The following is a 22,915-nucleotide window of genomic DNA, read 5'->3' on the forward strand; positions in this document are numbered from 1 at the left end:
TTCTTTCTTTCCTTGTGTGTGTGGTTTTTTGTTGTTGTTGTTGTTTTGTTTTGTTTCTTTTGAGACAGGGTCTTGCTCTGTCACCTAGGCTGTAGTGCAGTGGCACAATCTCAGCTCATTGCAGCCTTGACCTCCCAGAGTAAAGCAATTCTCCCACTTCAGCCTCCAACTAGCTGGAACTACAGGTGCACACCACCATGCCTGGCTATTTTTTGTGTATTTTTTTTGTAGAGACAGGGTTTCACCATGTTGTCCAGGCTCGTCTCAAACTCCTAAGCTCAAGTGATCCTCCCACCTCGGACTTCCAGAGTATAGGGATTACAGGTATGAGCCACCATGGCCAGCCTGCCCACTGTGTTTGTATCCCTACTAACTAGCACCATGCCATTGGTACACAGTGAGTGTGATCAATGAATGATGATAATGAGTGAGCAATGTTGATAATGAAGATGTAACCAATCTTGAATCAACAATCCATTTCAACTAATATGTCATTCTTCTTTCCCTGCTAGACTATAGGTCCCTAAGGGCGGAGTACTGCTATCCTCACAGGCTCCTTGTAAGTGGCATGGAAGAAAGGAGTAGTATACTTTTGATGTGCTACTCCCTTTAGAATGAATGTGAATAAGCTTTATTTGTATTCTCAAACATGGGATTGAAGGTGAAGACAGAAAAGAGAAGAAATATTTTCTTTAAGGGGAATGACATATGAGGAATGTTGTACAAGGTCTCTCTTCCATGCCAACAAGACTCCAGGAGACGCCAAGCAGACACTTGCTGAGAGCTGCCACTCTGGTGCCAGGGAGTCTGGACCTGCCAGATCTCATGGCTGCTCTGCCCTGAACTGCCCTCGTCCATCTAGGATGACCCATGTTCTGAAATAGGAGCCACTTCTCCATCCTTAAACAGTCAAGCAAAACTGTTCCTTTTGTTTCTTTCTCACAGAGAGCAATGGATGTTTGGGAGTCATCGATTTGTCTTAATTAAAACAAAACTGGATCAGTCACTCTTATGAAGTAGACAAAAAGTAAACAAGAACCTACGATGAACAGTTAGAGCCAACTTCTGAATTTCGTGACATGTGAACATGGTCTGAAAAGGAAAGAGAAATCCTCTCGTCCTCCAGGGGAACACTTAAAAGCTGACCTTAGAGAATGTCCTTCAGCCAGGGCACAGGGTCACTTCCACTACTGCTCTGAAATGGTAAGAGGAACAGTGTCCAAGCCTTCTCTCACACTTGTGGACAGATCTGGCTGTGGTACCTGAGAGGAAATCTAACAAATGTGAAATGGAAAAACTTACTGAAACCATTTCTCCTGCCAGAGCAGAAACTGGCCAAAGTGGGGACACTACTACTGCCTTGTGGTGCCAAATAATGAAAAGTTGTTTCAACACTCTTCCCAAGTGAGGAAAGAGAAAGTGAAAGACGAGTAGCAGAGGAAAGCAAAACAGGAATAGGATGCAAGTGTATGATCAGGGAGGCAGCAAACCTCAGGAATGGCCAGAACTGGCTCTCAGCTAACTAGGATTTTAGAGACTTGCAGCAAGAGGGCAGCCAAACACTTCCTTATCTAACCTAATTTCCAAATGATACCTACATCATATCATCTGGACAGCCTTCTTTTAAACTTTAACAAAATTATTAGCTGTCATCTTGATCCAAAGTCCGTTGTCTTAAATTCTTAAAAATGCCTAATATTTGATTTTGACATGAGGTCTCATTTTTAAATTATAATTATTTAATCACGGAATATGCTATACTCCATGGTACAGCCAATCATTGGAAAGGGCCTAAAGGCCAGGACTGATAGAAACATTCAGTGTAATCCCAAAAGGATTACTGAGGAATGGAAGAGCCACTTCCCCCTGCTTATGAACACTAGCTTATTACACAGGATGGTGTGTTGGATGAACCTGAGGAAAATTTGTACTTATGTTGCTAATTGGTATCTTGGCAATATTGAGTATATTAAGTTTAATCAGCTTCTTTTCTTTCCTCCTGTCCTTAGAATGGTTACTGCAGAGCAAATAGGATTATTTCTACTTGTTTTCACTGCAGGCTTATCTTTCCCAAATCCCTTCTGTCAGGTAATTAGGTTCAAGTAGGAAAGACTGGGGCATTTTCAATGTTTATTGGTAACCTCTTTCTAGCCAAAAACTCCTGAAATTTTTATTTTACATGTGTTAAACATGGGGCTTCTTCTCTTGTCACCAGCAGTTTATGGATACCCAAAGTCAGTTTAGTTTACTAAGTGTTCCATCTTGATGGTAACTGATTTGACAAAAATTACTCAGTAGCAAAAACAAACAAAAACCCAAACAAACAAGCAAAAATCCTTGTAGTGAAATTACCAAAACAAAAAAACCCACATGCTTTAGTTTATTAAAAATCACCCACTGATCTCCCAAAATGACCTTATAAATACTTAAAAAGAAACTCTTGATGGGAGAAGCTTCTGGAAAATAATTATTCAGGCTATGAATCTGGTAAGCAAGATTAAAGAGACCCCACATTGAAATAGTTCCTTTTCAAAGTCAAGTGCCGCATCTTTGTGGGCTAAGGTTACTTTCTTTCTCAAATCAGTAACTTTTTCCATGTTAAAATAAGGAACAGTTGTGTTGTTCCTGAGAAACACCATTAGTTTATTATCTTATAAATCTGTGACTTATGCAACTGACTGTGTTTCTCTCTCCCAGTTGGCTGCTAGAAAGCTCAGATCAAATCTGTGCCCCTGTAGTCAGTATGGAGAGCTCTATGGTGTGTATTTTTATTTTAGTCTTATTCCTGGCTTTAAATCAGATACCTTTATTCTTCTCTTTTCTTGTTACCTATTTCTGGTTTATTTTATTTCTGGTTAAATTTTCTTTCTTCTCATAAACTGCTTTGCTTAATATTAGCTATAATTTTTAAAAATAAACACTCTTATTCTATAAGATTTGCATAGTGAAGCTGCCTGAATTTTACTATCCATTAGATGAACTATTATAACTACAGGTGGCACTCAGACAATAGTATAATCATATCAGAAAACTAGTATTGGGGGTTCAGGTCCCCTACTTTCTGTCGGTGTTCAAAGAGAGGCTGGATGACCATATCGACATGCCAGTCAAACATGAGAACCCCAGCCCTCCCCACTAGCAGAGGAGAATCCAGAGAATATATGCTTCCACCAGCTGCAAAAATCATTCCCAAGTTGAGAGTGACCTCTGGGGGCAGTCCGGGCATAATATCCTCTGGGGTCTAAAAAGGAAATTCATTTTCCTTAGGCGCCACAATGGTTTATGGTTTGGAGATAAATGTTCTAATTCCTTTGTGCCTTGAAGACTATTTGCTGAGCATCACCCCTCCCAGAAATGGCTACACCCATACCTGAGCCAGCAGGTGTGAGTGATCAGGGCAGCTCATCATAAAGCAGGCACGAAAGGGCTGGGATGCTGAATGCTACAGCTATTTTGTCAAGGAACTCCTACATGAACATATGCAAACACAGGGAACCTGCACCTCCAACACTGGCTTTCCTAGCTGTGCTCTGGTAATGCCAACACCGACTTAGTGACAACTCAAGATGAAAATTTAAAACAAAAAGAGTTAACATGTTTTTGTTTTAAATCATGATTCTTGCCAGCATCATTGACTATGAAAATCATGTCTACAAATCCAGATTCACATAACAGGTAACTCAATAAAATCCTTACAACTTTTGTGTTCACTCTGATTCTGAAGACTCCAGAGAGGGATTTTTTTTAATTACAAATATTAAATGTTAAAGGCTTTTCCCCTTTTAAAAACCCACAAAAATACATCATAAATCGTTGCCATAAAAATTACTATCTGGATTTAATGTCATTATGAGTTGATAGTCTATATTTTATGGTTAAAATGTTTCAAGCTGCGACACATCATTATAAAAACACAAAAAATAACTTTTGCCTCAGAGACTCACTATTCCGTTTACGCTGAGAGACCCACCACACTTCCCTCCCTTCTGAATACCAATGTTTAATTAAATGTCCGCCTACATTGTCTATTCCTTATACGCCATTCCAGATGTCTATCTAGTGGGAAGGGGTCCCTGGACCATTTTGTGGTTGATGGCCAAGTCACTTCCATGCTTTTGCCAGGCAGTAAGCCAAATGAATTATCTAAAGCATTCAAAGTAGATGTCAAAATCATTATTTTCTTATCATATGAAATTCCGGATCATACACCCTATTTTATGAGACATGAGTGCTGTCATGTCAACAAACTAGAGGAGATTTTCAAATAGTCATTTCCCTGTAAATTTAATCAACACCATTTTCTTCAGAAAATGAGATAGCTTCCATCAGACGAAGATTAGCAAGTACAGTAAAATCATTTGAAAGATTTGCACTAAAATGTAGCATATTACAGAGCGAGTTGTTTTCCAAACCTCTAGACCCACAGACTTTCTCTGGTGAGTTAAAATGACATTAAATTCCACCCATGTAATGTGCGCAGCCCACAAAAATGCCAAAGGACAATTAACTTAGCAGCAGCCCTAGAATTCCAATCACATTTAGAAGCTGTGACTCACAGTCTCTACCCGACATGGTTAGTACCTAATTTGTAGACACCCATGACTAAGTCTCTCACCCCCAGGAAAAGAACCTTCCTCTCCACTTCTATAGTCTCTGTCAGCACCTCTATGATGGTATCACATTAGGATTAGTTGTGTCCATTCATTTCCTCTGCTGGGCTCTGGCCTAGTTGAAAACAGAAACTGTCTTGTTTCTTGCTTTATTGGAGAGTGTTGGTATATAGTAGGTGTTCAACTTGTCTTATTGAATGGATGATTCAGTTCATTTTTGTTTAGGAGGGTTTAAGGAGATATTTTACATTACATTTTCCACTTCACTCTTGTGATTACACCCAGACGGTAAAGTTAATGGAACGCAGAAAATGGAAATGATGTGGCAGGTTGTAATAAATACCAGCTCAGGAATTCCTTACAAGTGTGTTTCCCCAATACAATGCAGTATTGTGCTCTTTCCAACAGCCATAATTTACTCAGCCCATTTTGACAGATTCTAATGAACCAAATGTCATTTATGACAATATCCATGACCTGTGCTCACTATAGTCTGACAGGAATCACATTCAGAGTGACACCATATCCTAAGCTGGTGGTTTCTAAAGAAACATATCCCTTTAACACAAAAAAAGATAAACCGGTATGTGTGACTTTCTGATGAAAATTTGACCCTGTGTATGAGGTAGAAAGATAATCTAGCATAAATGAGGCAAATTCAATAAATTCTATTTCCATGAAATGTTAACAGAATAAAAAGCATGGTTTTATGGAATGTGATCAACTGGTTAAGACAAAGCTGAACATTGTTTATATAGCTTCTGATATAGTTCTAGAGTATTTCTCGTAATCTAAATTTGTTAATAAATGTTAAAGCAATAGCCCTGGTATATATTATTGCCCACCATTATTCGACCAGAATAGAATATTCTGGGAAAATCAAAATTTTAAGAAATACCATTAATTCCAAGCTGTTCCTTTACATCCCACTTTTACTCATCTATGTTTTGAACTGACAAAGGAAGCATCTGTTAGGCAGATAAAATATACAGTGTTGACTCACTTATTTGACAGAATTAGGACACTTAGTTATTTTTTAGGTAATAAAAGATGCCCTTTAGTGTATTATTTTTAGCTTAACTCTTTTTAAGTGGAAAACACACATTACAGTGTGGAAATAGGGACCTAGAAAATAATTTAACCACTTCTAAGTACTCAGAATAATTTTTGGGAACACCAATTACTATCAAAGGAATGAGTTTGTTGTGATTCTTTTTTAGTGAAACCTGTACATATGTAAGAAGTACAACATGTTTTGATATACACATACATAGTGAAATGATTACTATAGCCAAGCAAACTAACATATCCATCTCCTCACATGATTACTTTTGTGTATATGTGGTGAAATTTATCCTCATAGCAAATTTCCAGTATATAATACAGCATTATTAACTATAGTCATTTATCCTACATAACTGAAACTTGTACCTTTTGGCCAACATCTCCTCTCCCTTCCAGTCCCTGGTAACCATAGTTCTACTCTCTGTTGCTATATAATCTTTAGATTTCACATATAAGTGATATAATGCAGTATTTTTATTCCTGTGTCTGGCTCATTCTACTTAACATAATGTCCTCCAGGTCCATTCATGTTCTTGTAAATGGCAGGATTTCCTTCTTTTTTAAGGCTGAATAATATTCATAATGACTCATAAATAATAACATAGTCATATATATGTATGTATATCACATTTTCTTTATCCATTCATCTACCAATGAACACTTAAGTTATTGCCATATCTTGGCTATTGAGAATAACACTGCAATGAACATGGGAGTGCAGATATCTCTTTAAGACAACGATTTTATTTCTTTTGGATACATACCTAGAATCATGAGTGCTGGATTATATGGCAATTCTATTTTTAAACTTTTGAAGAACCTCCATACTGTTTTCTACAATAGTTGCACTAATTTACATTCCTATCAACAGAATACAAGAGTTTCTTTTCTTCACACTCTCACCAACACTTATTATCTCTTGTCTGTTTGATAACAGACATCCTAACAGATATGAGATGTTTGGTCATTGTGGTTTTTATTTGCATTTTCCTTGTGATTAGTGATTCTGAGCACCTTTTTATATACCTGTTGGCCATACGTATGTCTTCTTTTGAGAACTGTCATTTTCTCATTTTTTAATCCAGTTAGTTGGAAGCATCACACTTCCTACTATACTTCCTGATTTCAAATTGTATTACAAAGATATATAGTAATCAAAAGAGTATGGTACTGGCATAAAAGCAGACACATAGACCAATGAAACCAAAGAGTGAGTCCATAAATAAACCCACACATATATGATCAATTAATTTTCAACAAGGGGGCCAAGAATACACAATAGGGAAAGGATCGTCTCTTCGATAAATGGTGTTTGGGAAACTGAAAAGCCACACTTAAAACAATGAAATTAAACCCTTATCTTACACCATACACAAAAATCAACTCAAAATGCATTAAAGACTTAAATGTAAGACCTAAAACCACCATAAAGCTCTTAGAAGAAAACAGAGGGGAAAGCTTCTTGATGTTAGCCTTGACAAGAATTTTTCAAATATGACACCAAAACCTCAAGCAACAAAAGTGAAAATAAACAAGTGAGACTGCATTAAACTAAAACGCTTCTGCATGGCAAAGAAAACAATCAACAGAATGAAAAAGCAAACCACACATTAGGAGAAAATATTTGCAAAACATATATCTTAGAAGGGATAAATATCCAAAATATATAAGAAATTCACAGAGGATCCAAGATGGCCGAATAGGAACAGCTCCGGAGTGCAGTTCCCAGCAAGAACATGCAGAGGGTGAGTGCTCGCCGCATTTCCAAACAAATTTTCACTGCCTACAGACCAGGAGATTCCCAGGCCAAAAAGCACCATGAGTTTTCAGCATGGCTGGGGCCGCGAGGTGACGCACAGAAACTCACACAAATCTGGGCAGCTCTTTCAACTGGCACCTGGAACGCCTGGAAGACAGAGCTGCCCATTCAACTGAAAGGGAAGGGGCTGAAACAGGGAGCCAGGCGATCTGGCTCGACAGGTACCACCCCCACAAAGCAAGCAATCTGAAATGCTCTGGATTGAGAGTTTTGCAGCAAGCACAGCTGGACCCGGGACGGTCCAGCTTAGTGAGGGGAAGGGCGTCTGCCACCACCAAGGCAGTCTGCCAATACTGATGCAGTTCACACAGCAGCTGGGCAGAGCCTGTGGCAGCTCAGCAATGTCTCTGCTGGCAGACTGTGACTAGACTATGTGTGGGGCAGGGCATCTCTGAATAAAGGCAGCAGCACATCAGGAACTTATAAATAAAGCTGACCTTCCTAGGTCAGAGCACCTGGGAAAAGAGACGGTTATGAGTTCCACTGCAGCAGACTTAAAAGTACCTGCCCAGCACCTCTACACAGAACAACGGAGCTCCCAGCACAGCACTTGAGCTCCTATAAGGGACAGACTGTCTCCTCAAGCAGCTCCCCAACCCCCTTATACCCAAAGAGACACCTTATAAAGGAGAGCTCAGGCTGATATCTGGTGGGTATCCTTCTGGGATGAAGATAACAGAAGAAACGGGCAGCAACCCTTACTGTTCTGCAGCCCCTGTGGGTGATCCCCAGGCAAGCAGGGTCTGGAGTGGACCTCCAGCAGTCCTGCAGCAGAGGGGCCTGACTGTTAGAAGGAAAACTAAGAAACAGAAAGAAATAGCTTCAACATCAACAAAAAGGATGTCCACTCAGAGACTCCATCCGAAAGTCACCAACTACAAAGACCACAGGTAGATAAAGCCACTAAGATGGGAAGAAACAAGTGCAAAAAGGATGAAAACACCAAAAACCAGAATGTCTCTCCTCCTCCAACGGATCAAAACTCCTCACCAGCTAGGGATCAAAGATGAATGGAGAATGAATCTGATGAATTGACAGAAACAGGCTTAAGAAGGTGGGTAATAACAAACTTCTCAGAGCTAAAAGAACATGTGCTAACCCAGTGCAAAGAAACTAAGAAATAGAAAAAAAGTTAGATGAGAAGCTAATGAGGATAAACAGTTTAGAGAAGAATATAAACGACTTGATGGAGCTGAACAACACAGCATGAGAACTTCACGAAGCATACACAAATTTCAATAGCCAAATCAACCAAGCAGAAGAAAGGATATCAGAGACTGAAGATCAACTCAATGAAATAAAACAAGAAGGCAAGAATAAAGAAAAAAAAGAGTAAAAAGAAATGAACAAAGCCTCGAAGAAATATGGGATTATGTGAAAAGACTTAATCTACATTTGATAGGTGTACCTTAATGTGACAGAGAGAATGAATCCAAGTTGGAAAAAATACTTCAGGATATTATCCAGGAGAACTTCCCCAACCTAGCAAGGCAGGCCAATATCCAAGTCCAGGAAATATAAGGAACACCACAAAGATATTCCTCAGGAAGAGCAACCCCAAGGCACATAATCATCAGATTCACCAGGGTTGAAATGAAGGAAAAAATGCAAGGACAGTCAGAGAGAAAGGTTGGGTTACCCACAAAGGGAAGCCCATCAGACTCACAGAGGATCTCTCGGCAGAAACCCTACAAGCCAGAAGAGAGTGATGGCCAATATTCAACATCCTTAAAGAAAAGAACTTTCAACCTAGAATTTCATATCCAGCCAAACTAAGCTTCATAAGCGAAAGAGAAAGAAAATCCTTTATGGACAAGCAATTGCCGAGAGATTTTGTCACCACCAGGCCTGCCTTACAAGAGCTCCTAAAAGAAGCACTAAACAAGGAAAGGAACAACCAGTACCAGCCACTCCAAAAACATACCAAATGGTAAAGACCACTGACACAATGAAGAAAATGCATCAACTAATGGGCAAAACATCCAGCTAGCATCAAAATGGCAGGATCAAATTCACACATAACAATATAACCTTAAATGTAAATGAGCTAAATGCCCCAATCAAAAGACACAGACTGGCAAATTGGATAAAAAGTCAAGACCCATTGGTGTGCTGTATTCAGGAAACCCATCTCATGTGCAAGGACACATATAGGCTCAAAATAAAGGGATGGAGGAAGATATATCAAGCAAATGGAGAGCAAAAAAAAGCAGGAGTTGCAATCGTAGTCTCTGATAAAATGGACGTTAAACCAATGAAGATCAAAAGAGACAAAGAAGGGTATTACATAACGGTGAAAGGATCAATGCATCAAGAAGAGCTAACGATCCTAAATATATATGCACCTAATACAGGAGCACCAGGTACATAAAGCAAGTTCTTAACGACCTACAAAGAGACTTAGACTCCCACACAATAATAGTGGGAGACTTTAACACTCCACTGTGAATATTAGACAGATCAATAAGACAGAAAATTAACAAGGATATCCAGGACTTGAACTCAGATCTGGACCAAGCAGACATAATAGACATCTACAGAAATATCCACCCCAAATCCACAGAATATACATTCTTCTCAGCACCACATTGCACCTACTCTAAAATTGGAAGTAAATACATAATTAGAAGGAAATCACTCCTCAGCAATAAACACCAAAACAAAAAAGTGGAAAAGCTCTAAACAACCTAATGATGCATCTTAAAGAACTAGAAAACCAAGAGAAAACAAACCCAAAATTAGTAAAAGAAATGAAATAATAAAGATCAGAGCACAGATAAATGAAATTAAAACAAAAAAAGAAACAAAAAATTGATTTTTGAAAAAAATCAACAAACCCTTAGCCAGACTAAGAAGAAAAAGGATTCAAAATAAACAAAATCAGAGATGAAAAAGGAGACATTATAAAAGACACCAAATAAATCTGAAAGATAATTAATGGCTATTACGAGCAACTATATGCCAATATATTGAAAAAATCTAGGAAAAAAAATGATAAATTCCTAGACACATATAACCTACCAAGATAGAACCAGGAAGGAATTCAAAATCTGAACAGACCAATAACAAATACTCTGATTTAAGCCATAATAAAAAGTCTCCTAACAAAGAAAAGCCCAAGACCCAAAATTCACTACTGAATTCTACCAAACATTTAAGAGGCCAGTATCACCCTGATACTAAACATTTAAGAGGCCAGTATCACCCTGTGACTAAAATCAAAGGCACATCAAAAAAGAAAAAAGAAAACTATAGGCCTATATCCCTGATTAACATTGATGCAAAAATCCTCAACAAAATACTAGCAAACTAAATTCAACAATAAATTAGAAAGATAATTCATCACGACCCAGTGGGATTTATTCCAGGGATTCAAGAATGGTTTAATATATACAAATCAATGTGATACATCATATCTACAGAATGAAGGACAAAAACTATATGATCATTTCAATTGATGCTGAAAAAAGCATTTAATAAAATTCAACATCCCTTCATGATAAAAATAAAACTAAAAAAAACCTAGGTATAGAAGGGACATATATCAACATAATAAAAGCCATATATAACAGACCCACAGCTAGTATCATACTGCATGAGGAAAAATTGCAAGCTTTTCTTCTAAGATCTGCAAAAAGACAAGGATGCTCACTTTCACCACTGTTGTTCAACATAGTACTGGAATTCCTAGCTAGAGGAATCACACAGAGAAATAAATAAAGGGCATCCAAATTGAAAAGGAAGAAGTAAAATTATCCATGTTTCCAGATGATATGATCTTATATTTGGAAAAAACTAGATACCACAAAAAAAAACTATTAGAACTGACAATCAAATTCAGTAAAGTTGCAGGACACAAAGTCACCATATAAAAATCAGTAGCATTTCCATATGCCAATAGCAAACTATATGAAAAAGAAATCAAGAAAGCAATCCATTCACAATACCTACAAATAAAATAAAATACCTAGAAATAAACTTAACCAAAGAAATGAAAGATTTCTACAATGTAAACTACAAAACGTTGATGCAAGAAATTGAAGAGGACACAAAACAAAATGAAAAGATATTCCACATTCATGGGTTGGAAGAATCAATATTGTTAAAATGTTCATAATACCAAAAGTGATCTATAGATTAAATGCAATCCATATCAAAATATCAATGACATTCTTCACAGAAAGAGAAAAAATAATACTAAAATGTATGTGGAACCACAAAAGACCCAGAATAGCCAACGTTACCCTGACAAAAAAGAAGAAAACTGGAGGAATCACATTACCTAACTTCAAATTATACTACAGAGCTGTAGTAACCAAAACAGCATGGTACTGCCATTAAAAAACAGACATATAGACCAACGGAATAGAGAACCCAGATATAAATCCAGACATCTACAGTGAATTCATTTTCAACAAAGGTGCCAAGAACATACACCGAAGAAAAGAGAGTCTCTTCAATAAATGATGCTGGGAATACTGGATGTCGATATGTAGAAGAATAAAACTAGACTCCCATCTCTTGCCATATACAAAAATCAAATCAAAATGGATTGAATTCTTAAGTCTAAGACCTCAAACTATGAAACTACTTAAAGAAAACATTGGGGAAATTCTCCAGGACATTGGACTGGGCAAAGATTTCTTGAGTAATACCCCACAAGTGCAGGTGACCAAAGGAAAAGAAGATAAGTGGGATCACATCAAGTTTAAAACCCTGTAGTCCCACTTACTCAAGAGGCTGAGATGAGAGGATCCCTTGAGTTCAAACAGGCATATGAAAAAGTACTCAGCATTACTGATCTTCAGAGAAATGAAAATCAAAACTACAATGAGATATCATCTCACTCCAGTTAAAATGACTTTTATCTAAAGGACAAGCAATAATGAATGATGGCAAGAACGTGGAGAAAGGGGAACCCTCATACACTGCTGGTGGGAATATATGGTGGTGGGAATATATAATGACATGGATGCAACTGGAGGTCATCATGTTAAGTGAAATAAGCCAGGTACAGAAAGGCAAACTTTACATGTTCTCAGTTATTTGTGAAAGCTAAAAAAAATTAAAACAATTAAACTCATGGGGATACACAGTAGGTGGTTACTGGTGGCTAGGAAGGATAGCGGTGGTGGGGGAAATGGGGATGGCTAATGGGTACAAAAATATAGTTAGATAAAATGAAAGATCTAGTATTTGGTAACACAACAGGGTGACTACAGTCAACAATAACTTACTATTCATTTAAAAATAACCGAAAGTATAATTTGATTGAACACAGAGAAAGGATAAATGCTTGAGGAGATGGATACCCCATTTACCCTGTTTACCCTGATGCAATTATTGTGCATTACATGCCGGACTCAAAATATCTCACATACCCCATAAATATACATACTTATTAGGTACCCACAAATGTTAAAAATAAATGAATAAATAAAATTTAAAAATTAAAAAAAAAACAAGAAGGGAAATAAGAATCAGGAGTAAAAAAGAGGTGGACACTGTTAAACAAGTGTTGAGCCTTAGATGTCCATTCCCCAATCTTTTATTTGTATTAAAATTGCCGCCAACCTTCAAAATATCTTAGTATTGTTAATCCCTACCCAAGTGCTCCTTCATCACTGTTTAGAAAGAATATTTTAATCATATTTTAATGATCAAAGTATTATATGCTCATTTGTAGGAAGCCTGGAGAATACATTTAAAAGAAAATTTAAAACACTCCTAATTCCACAACCCAGCGATAACCACTGTTACCATTTTGGCTTTTTCATGAGGTTTGTCTTTCTGTTCACATATAAATAAAATTGTAGACTTGCTATAATTTTGTGACCTGATCTTTTAACTTAAGGATATCATATTAGCATTTTCTGTTATTTCAAAAGTATAAACATAATAAAAATTAGGAATATTCCATCTCAGAAATCCCATAATTTACTTAGCCATTCCTTTATGGCTTAACATTTAGATTGTTTCTAGTTGTCAAGTATTATAAACAATAATATCAATGTATTTTTGCAGGAAGCATTCTTTTTACTTAGAATATTCCCTTGGGAAATTCCCTGAAACAATATTTGCTGAGTCAAAAACTAAAGATATTTCTGAGATTCTTAATACATATTGCAAAACTGCTTATCGAAAGCACTGCACTTAGCAGTAATCAACAGCACAATATAAACTTGATCACTGCCCATCACAATCACTAGCACTGGGTTTGCAAACTTCTTTTTCTAAAAGTAATTGCTGGAGGTGGGGGAGTGCTATTTGGTCATTGCTTGGACTTATATTTTATTGATTAGAAATAAAGTTGAATCTTTCCATATGATTATTAACCAGTCACTCGCTTTTAGAACAATAAAGTATTTTCCTTTACCGATTCATTTACCATCTCTATTTTGTCCATTTGCAAAGTGTTTTACATAGTATTTTACAAAATTTGTATTACATGTTATTTTACTTTAACTTCTCATTCGAATGGTTTTTGACAAGTATTCATTTTAAGCCTTCTTTGTAGTTAAATCTACCAATACATTTTACTTTCCATTCATTTGAAGCTTCTCCATCAGAAATTAGAGAAGAATTTATTTTCATGGTATTTTTATGTTTTTATAGTTTAATTTTTATTTAACTCTTCAATCCATCTGGAATTTACTATTATATATGTTAATTTAAACTAACTTTTTCTAAATTAACCAATTGTTCTAATACTACTTACTGAATATATTAAATGTTTACATTTATTGAAAGAATGTGAGGTTTACCTCTCAATATAGATTGTAGTTACATAATAATTTCTGAAATAAATACCCTTGTTTTTGTTTTCTACATGATGTGTAATCATATTTTTTCATTTTCTCTTGCATGAATAATTTCTTCAGAAGAATGTTTTAAAATTTATAATGTTTATAGGTTTTGACTCAAACCTCTTAATGTTTATTTTAATTGCTTAGGCTCAGAGGATATAGCCTGTAACAATTTCTGTATTATAATATTTTCTGTTTCTACATTTCCTAAATTCTAAATTGTTGCTTCCTATCTTTTTTCATTTTTTGAAATTAAAATGCAATACATCTTATAACGGACACATATATATAATGATAGCTTTAAATTTTTTTCATGAAAGCTTTTAGTAAATCAAAAATGTCTTACAGCGTTTACTGAATTTCCTCTCTTCTGTTTGATCTCTTCTCTCTTTTATGAGTACTCACATTGGATATCTGAGATCTGTCTAACATAGCTACAGTCTTCTCAATTTTATTTCCTTGTCCTTATCCTCTGTAACTGAACTTTTTGAATTTGTTTTCACTAATCTGATTCTCTGCTGAATCCAGAATGCTTGACATCTCCTGCCTCCTGATTTCATTTGGAAACTATGCCTTTCATCTTTTTTTCGTCTTTGCTCATCTCAGCCTGTCCCACTACATGAGTTTAAGGCAGTTTCATTCGAGATCAGCCTTGCCAATATTGTGAAACCCTGTCTCTATTAAAAATACAAAAATTAGCTGGGCATGGTGGCATGCACCTGTAGTCCCAGCTACTTTGGATGCTGAAGCAAGAGAATCTCTTGAATCCGGTAGGCAGAGGTTGCATTGAGCCAAGATTGAGCCACTGCACTCCAGTTTGGGCGACAAAGCAGGACTCCATCTCAAAGGACACACAAATCTGCTAGTGTCTGGTGTTTCCTAGGTTTCTTGTTGTAAATCTACTTCAGTGAAAGGCAATATCTAAGTGTTTAGAGAATTGGAGGTCCCCTTCTCTCAAACTATGGAACATGTACTAGGTTCTGTGATATACTGTTCATACTTCCTTAAAGAAGTTAATCTATGTAGAATTGGATTATAACTGAGTAGGAGCTGAACAGGGGCTCTCAGAGACCCTTGGGGAAATATACTTTGTTCACCCAAATCCTTTACTAAGAAGCTTCTGAGTCTGAAGCGTCAGAGTTCTCCCGGTGTGCAGATGGGACAATGTGACTGTGAGGTCCAACACCACTCAATGCTCATGAATGGTAAGACATGCTAGGTGTTTAATGAGATCGCTGATGAACTCTGGTTGTTTAAAATAAGGTTTCCTGTGCCATGTGGCAAGAGTCGGGCCTAACAGACAGATATCAAGTCATGGCAAGATCACATCTGGCAGAGAAAATGGAACTTCGGGGTAACTTACTATAGTTCTGCCAAACTGTTCCAATCCCAGGTAGGGCCAATTTTGCTAAATTAAAAGGTATATATGCTGCTTCTAAATGAAATATAACAAAAAATAACAACATAAAAAATTGCTAACTAAGCTGCACAGAAAAAATATTTCCCATACTCATCATCTGAACCCTGGGAAGAACAAAATGTTTTGTGCATTTATTTTTTAGACTTCTTATTCAAGTATTTTACAATAAAATTTGGCAAGTTTAATGAAATATTTTTTAACGTAAAAACCATGAGTGAAATAATTTAAGGTTTAAAATTAAGAAAAAATATGATTTAAAACATTTTAAAAGTTTGACCCAAGTTCATGGCATTAAATCCATGTCTTAAAATGAGTTGAATTGGGGACATTTATTTTATATTATAAAAGCACTAACCTGTAATGGGGGCAGGAAATAAAGCTGCTTCAAGTTAGAACACAAAATAGACTCAACTTGTAAAATATGCTAATGGTAACACAGTTTCACCGCCAACGGTGGGGCGTACTTTCTGTCATTAAAATAGTTTAGTGCTTAACATGGCTATTCAGAGTGTAATGCCCACTGACACACTCTAACCTTTGTGTGTGCTGAAAATTCTAAAAACCTTTTGCTACCAACCTCTAAATCAATACTTCTCAAACATGTTCTGGTGTCAGAATGTGTGCAGCATCACGGGATGCTTTTACAAAGCCTCATGGAATATTCAGAAATTAAATTACTGCACACATAAGTTTGAACTTAATTGAATATGATTATATATCTTATTTTAAAGTGGCAATGAGGTCAGAGACCAAACATTTAAGAAATATCTATGGAAGAAATATTTAATTATAAAATGCTTTTCTGTTAATTGATTTTTTCCTGTGAATTTGATATTTTTGAATTTGCATTATTTATTAGGTAAATAATGCAATCTAGTATGCATTAGGTATGCAATCTAGTATGGCAAAAGAAAAGTGAACATGTTTTCTCTCTTTATTTTTTTCATGTGACAGAGTATCTCTCTGTCACCCAGGGTGGAGTGCAGTGGTGTGATCCCAGCTCACGGCAACCTCCATCTCCCAGGTTCAAGTGATTATCCTCCCTCAGCCTCCCAAGTAGCCTGCGCCACCCTGCCCAGCTAATTTTTGTATTTTTAGTAGAGATAGGGTTTTGCCATGTTGGCCATGGTGGCCTCCCAAAGTGCTGGGATTACGAGAATGACCCACCGCACCAGGCCAAACATGTTTTCTCTTGAGAAAGACCTAGGTATGAAATTGCTTTGTCATTGACTAATTGTGTGCTGGTGACACTGTTGGCTCCTCCAAGCCACAACTTTCTTATTAATAATATGGAATGACACTATCCAACTCACAGTGAAGCTGAGTTTCATTTTTGTTTTGGTGATGCCATTTTGTAGTTGTTACTTTCTTACCTTTCACTATGCAAGATTTCAAATATACATAAAGGTAGACAGAAAAATCTAATGAACCCCAAGTACTCATAGCCCAGCCCCATAATCAGCAACCCAAGTCCAATCTTATTCTACTACTCACCCACTCCCATTATTTTGAAGCAACTATAAAACATCATTTAATCAGTAAATATTTTCATGTGAATTCATAAAATATGCTTTTTAACATATTCACAATACTGTTTTCACACCTTAGAAATTAGGAGTTGACAATAAAATATTAATTTTGCAATTTCCTTATAAATGTCATAAACACTATTTACGACATTTATAAGAAACATCGTAGGTTTTTTTGTCTGTTTGTTTGTTCATTTAAATCAAGATCCAAATAAGGGCTAGGCATTGCAATTGGTGGATACATCTTTTAAGTCTCACTTAATCTTTTTGGTTCTCTATCTAGTTTTCTTTTTCCTTTGCAATTTATTTGTTGAAGAAGCTGAATTGTTTGTCCTGTAAAGTTTCCCACTGTCTGGAGTTTGGTGGTTACAAACCCATGATTTAGTTTAATACATTTCTTTGTACACGGCAATTCTCATAAATGGGTAGTTCGATCTAAGTCTCAGTTTTGGGGAGGGTGAGGAGCACCACAGAAGGCAAGAATCCTACATGGGTAGTACTGGGCTCTTCCATCAAAAGATGTATGCTATTTGTCTGTCTTTCTTTTTGTGACTTTATTGGCTGTTGATATTCAATTCATAGATCAGTTTACTAGGGTTGCAAAATAATAACATTCTCATTCTATCATCCCTTCTTTATTTATTAACGAGAATATTTCTGTAAAGACAAATTTTCCTCATTTACTGTTTGGTCACCCAGTGATAGCACTCATATAGAAAATGCAGTATAAATATTTGGGGTTTTTCCTTCTATTTGTTTTCAATGTAATGAGTTGATTCCTGAGCACCCACCAACATTGACTCATGCATTTTAGTATTATTATTAACTTAGGGATTTAAATACAGTTGTTGATATGCTTAAGTCCTTTGCAGCTTTTGCTTTCATTGATGCTAAAATTATCCCAGTTTCTTTTTCTTTTCTTTTTCTTTTCTTTTTTTTTTTTTTTTTTTTTTTGTCCAGGCTAGAATGCAGTGGTAGGATCTCAGCTCACTACAACCTCTGCATCCTGGGTTCAAGCAATTCTCCTGTAGCTCAGATTATATAGGCATGCATCACCATGCCCAGTTAATTTTTGTATTTTTAGTAGAGATGAGGTTTCACCATGTTGGCCAGACTGGTCTTGAACTTATGACCTGAAGTGATCCACCCGCTTCAGCATCTCAAAATTCTGGGATTGCAGGTGTGAGCCACCATGCCTGGCCTCAAACTGTCCCAATTTCTGCTTATAAAAGTGTTGACAAGTTGATTTCTGAGTCCTTTTGATGAGATTCTAGCAGTCTTGACAGGTTCCTTGCCACCTGTTAATTACATGGTGTTCCAGGCTAATTTTGCATATTTTTACCTCAGACCCAGAATAAGTAATTTTGCCATGGAATCCTGGTTCCTTTTAAGTGGGACATGGTGTTTAGAGACCATGACCTGGGCATTAGATCACTGCTATTAAGTTGGCCATTTGCTGATTGTTTTTATGCCTTTTCAGTGAAGGGATCTGGGAAATATGTCCTGGTTTTATTTTGTTTAAGAAAAAACACCTCAGGAGTTTTTATAGATACTTAAAATTCAATTTTAGGACTACAGAGTTTTCACCTAATTTCTTCTATCTTTTTTCTCTATTTCTTTATTCCTATATCAAGAATATGGGTTTTCAAGAACAACAGAATAAAAAATCAGATGATCACATTTGTATTGTTCATTTGCTTTGTCTCACATCACCCACACAGCAGTCTCATAACAGCAAGTCCAATGTTACCATCGAAAATAAGGTCACTGTAAAAAGTTTTAAATCTCATTTTTAGTTATTTTATCCTTGGATATGCTGACCTACAGTGAAATTCATGTGTGTTAAAGTCAATTAGAATAATTCTTCTTTATGCAGTTAACACCACCAATGGGAATCACAGATTTTTTTGCTTTTATTATTTTATTTTTTATTCTTATGGATTGTTCTTTTAAAATCTAATTTTATTTTACAAATATATGGAACATTCACATGATCCCAAAGCCAAATGTATAAGATAGGTATATACAGAAAAGCTTAGCTTCTATCATTTCTCCCACACCTTCTTTTCTCCCTTCCCTTACAACTGGCCTTTTTTTTTTTTAAACTCATCACAAATTTCATATCATCCTTGTATAGATATCACCCTTGTACAGAGGCCATGCTAATCTTCTCTGTATTGTTAATTTTAATATATGTGCTGCTGAAGCAAACACAGAGGAGCAGAAGAGTAAACTGTAATTATAAGGCACATGCCACATCTCATACAGTTCTTTACATGCAGGTTGCTTAATAAAGGGCAGCTGTAATCTTAGTCCTAAAAAAGAAAAAGCTCCTCTTCTCTAGTTTCAAGATTGAATTGCAGGAATTACTTTGGATACAATTCTATTTCACATCATAATACCACACACCCAGCATGATGCCAGACACATTACAGAGATTCAATCAACATTTGTTGAGGCTTGATGGAATGATTGGGAATCTCAACACTCTTGTGGTCAAGAAATCTGATGTGGAGGCAATCTTTTCTAAGCATGGCAAAATTGTGAGCTGCTTTGTTCATAAGGGTTTTGCCTTCATTTTTGGGTTTTGCCTTCATTCAATACGTGAATGAGGGAAATGCCTGGGCTGCTGTAGCAGGAGAGGATGGTAGAATGACTGCTGGCCAGGTTTTAGATATTAACCTGACTGCAGAGCTAAAAGTGAACCGAGGAAAAGCAGGTGTGAAGCCATCTGCAGCAGGGATGTTCGGGTCAGTAACAGAACACCCTTCTCCATCCCCTCTACTCAGCTCCTCCTTTGACTTGGACTATGACTTTCAACAGGATTATGATGACCTGATGTACAGTTACCCAGCACGTGTACCTCCTCCTCCTCCTACTGCTCAGGCTGTAGTGCCCTCAGCATGTATCAGAAAACACCTCATGAAGGGGTAAAAGTGGCTTCAATTCTAAGAGTGGACTGCAGGGATCTTCCAAGTCTGGAAAGCTGAAAGGAGATGACCTTCAGGCCATTAAGAAGGAGTTGAACCAGATAAAACAGAAAGTGTATTCTCTCCCGGAAAACCTGGGAAAAACTGAAAAGGAACAGAGCAAACGAGCAGCAGAGATGAATAAGTCAGAAGAAAAGCAGGAAATGAGACTAATGTGAAGATGGAGTCTGAGGGGGCTGTGGATGACTCTGCTGAGGAGGGGGCCTGCTGGATGATGATGATAATGAAGATCGTGGAGATGATCCGGGGGAGTTGATCAAGGATGGTGAAAAAGAGGCTGAAGAAGGAGAGGATGACAGAGACAGCGCCAATGGCGTGGATGACTCTTAAGCACATAGTGGGGTTTAGAAATCTTATCCCAATATTTCTTTACCTAGGCGCTTGTCTAAGATCAAATTTTTCACCAGATCCTCTCCCCTAGTATCTTCAGCACACGCTCACTGTTTTCCCATCCTTGTCCTCCCCGTGTTCATTAATTCATACTGCCCTGCGCCTGGTCCCATTTTCACTTCCTTTGACGCTCCTAGTAGTTTTGTTAAGTCTTACCCTATAATTTTTGTTTTTAGTTTTGATACCTATAACTTAACAATAAAAAGGATGTATGGTTTTCTTAAAAAAAAAAAAAGAAAGAAAGAAAGGTCTCCATTCAAGGTAGTATAATTTTTCATGAGAACTGTGTGTTCAGAATTAGGTTTTTAAATAGAGCATAGCTTTATTTAATGTATATTTACAGTATATCATAGCTCTATTTGATACATATATATATTAATATAGTATAAACCTAACGCAAAAGCAAAATTCTTAGTTAAAAATCTTGCCTTTTCCCAATTATAAGGGAAAATTTACTCAATCATTTTAAAGTGTAAATTTTTAAAAAACCTGTTAGCATTAAATCCCAGAGGGAAGGGTTTAAGAGAAGGATTCATCCAAATGGAGTAGGAATACTATTCCTTATTGGTGGTCTGCCACATGGAAAGAGTTGAGAATTGGAAGCAAGCAGCCAGGGTCTAAAACAAAGAACAGTCTGATTCTCCAAACAAGCCTTTGGACTAACAGTATTTGGAAGAGAGATTATTACTTCCTCATAGTTGTAAGAAGAAAGTGAAAAATAGAAATAAATACACACACACTACAGACACATACACACACACATACACACAAGGAAGAAATAAAGATAGGCTCTTTATTATGACAAAGAATAATTAACATTTTTCAAGAATTTTCTTTTTTTTTGAGACAGAGTTTCACTCTTGTTGCCCAGGCTAGAGTGCAATGGCATGCTCTCGGCTCACTGCAAACCTCCACCTCCCGGGTTTAAGCAATTCTCCTGCCTCAGCCTCCCGAGTAGCTGCAATTACAGGCGCCTGCCACCATGCCCAGCTAATTTTTTTTTTTTTTTTTTTTTGTATTTTTAGTAGAGACAGCGTTTCACCATATTGGCCAGGCTGGTCTCAAACTCCTGACCTCAGGTGATCCTTCTACCTCAGCCTCCCAAAGTGATGGGATTACAGGTATGAACCACTGCGCCCAGCATAAGAATTTATTTTATGTCTTAAAGCAAATTCAAAAATAAAAAATTAATTAGAATTTCTTCAAGTCTTTTCACTTCTGGAAGTAGATCTTCTAGCTATTCTATGCCCATGGGAATTGCAGAAAAGTCGTGCAGACTTGCTCTAGAATTGTTCTGACTCCAGCAGAAGAGATAAGACATCCACGTCAATAGTTACAAACCCAGATGAATCCTTAGGGCCATAAGCAAAGATGAGTGACTATTTCAAAGAGCAGGAAGAAACGCTGTTTGGCTGAGGACTTCACTGAAGGCTACCTGGAGGAGATGGTACTTAAGCTAGACATTGCAGAAAACACAGACATGCCACAAAGAGCTTTGACATCCATGGCACAGGCAAAGATCAGAAGGCAGAGGCATGTAGTCCAGTCTGGGCAGAGCACAGAGCACACAGAGAAACGAGGGATAAGGGAAGACAGGTAACCTGGGGCCAAGCTGTGCAAGGTCTTTAATACCGGTCAGCAGTTGGCCTATTTCAGAGGAGGAAACAAGGATCCATTTAAGGTTTTTGACAAGGGCTATAATCCTCAACAAACATATGCTCATTGTGCATTTACTATGTGCCAGGCTGCAGAGTACAGTCTGGAACTATAGTGATAAGAAGACATAGTCCCTGCCCCTAGGGGCTCAAAGCCTGGTGGAAGAGACAGAGGAGGAAGCGTGCAGTGCTGGGTGCACAGGAGAAGGAATTAATATGAGAACCTCAGACGGGATGAGAGACGACTTGGAGAAAGTACTCAGTTAGTTAAATCCAGCTCTGGGAAGGGAGGTGTATGTTATGTATGTTAATTTCCACCTAATCCAAATGTATTCATGTATGCAGCCATATATTATTAACTTTTAGAAACAGAAATCTGTCCAAAATAATCATTCATATGTGCATGTGCAGAATGACGAATGTAATTGAAATGGTTTCCTGGAAGAGGCAATATTAAGGGCCATCAGTCACTGTCTTGAGCTATCACTGCTGTCCCCAGGGACATGAGGCTTAATAGAAATTGCTCCAAACCTCACATCCCGCATTGTGTTTTCTTGAAACAGTTCATGATGCAGCATCCCCATGGGGTTTGTTGTTTGGATAAGTCACCCAGACTAGCATGAGAAATCCA

At 37.1% G+C, this 22,915-nt stretch overlaps 1 protein-coding gene, 1 non-coding gene and 1 pseudogene across 8 annotated transcripts in view; 1 reads left to right on the plus strand and 2 right to left on the minus strand.

Moving 5' to 3' along the window:
* The window catches only part of ADAMTSL3 (ADAMTS like 3), a 338,323-nt gene that overhangs the window by 261,301 nt on the left and 54,107 nt on the right, over positions 1-22,915 (minus strand). The window lies entirely within an intron of this gene.
* LOC135270572 (U6 spliceosomal RNA) lies at positions 19,361-19,463 on the minus strand. The gene has a single exon (XR_010338729.1). It is a non-coding gene; the product is annotated as a U6 spliceosomal RNA (small nuclear RNA).
* On the plus strand, positions 19,664-20,693 carry LOC135270546 (heterogeneous nuclear ribonucleoproteins C1/C2-like; annotated as a pseudogene).

The sequence above is a fragment of the Aotus nancymaae genome, unplaced genomic scaffold, assembly GCF_030222135.1.
Source record: "Aotus nancymaae isolate 86718 unplaced genomic scaffold, 86718_ANA_hifiasm-v0.15.2.pri h1tg000064l_0, whole genome shotgun sequence".
Taxonomy (NCBI): Eukaryota; Metazoa; Chordata; class Mammalia; order Primates; family Aotidae; genus Aotus; species Aotus nancymaae.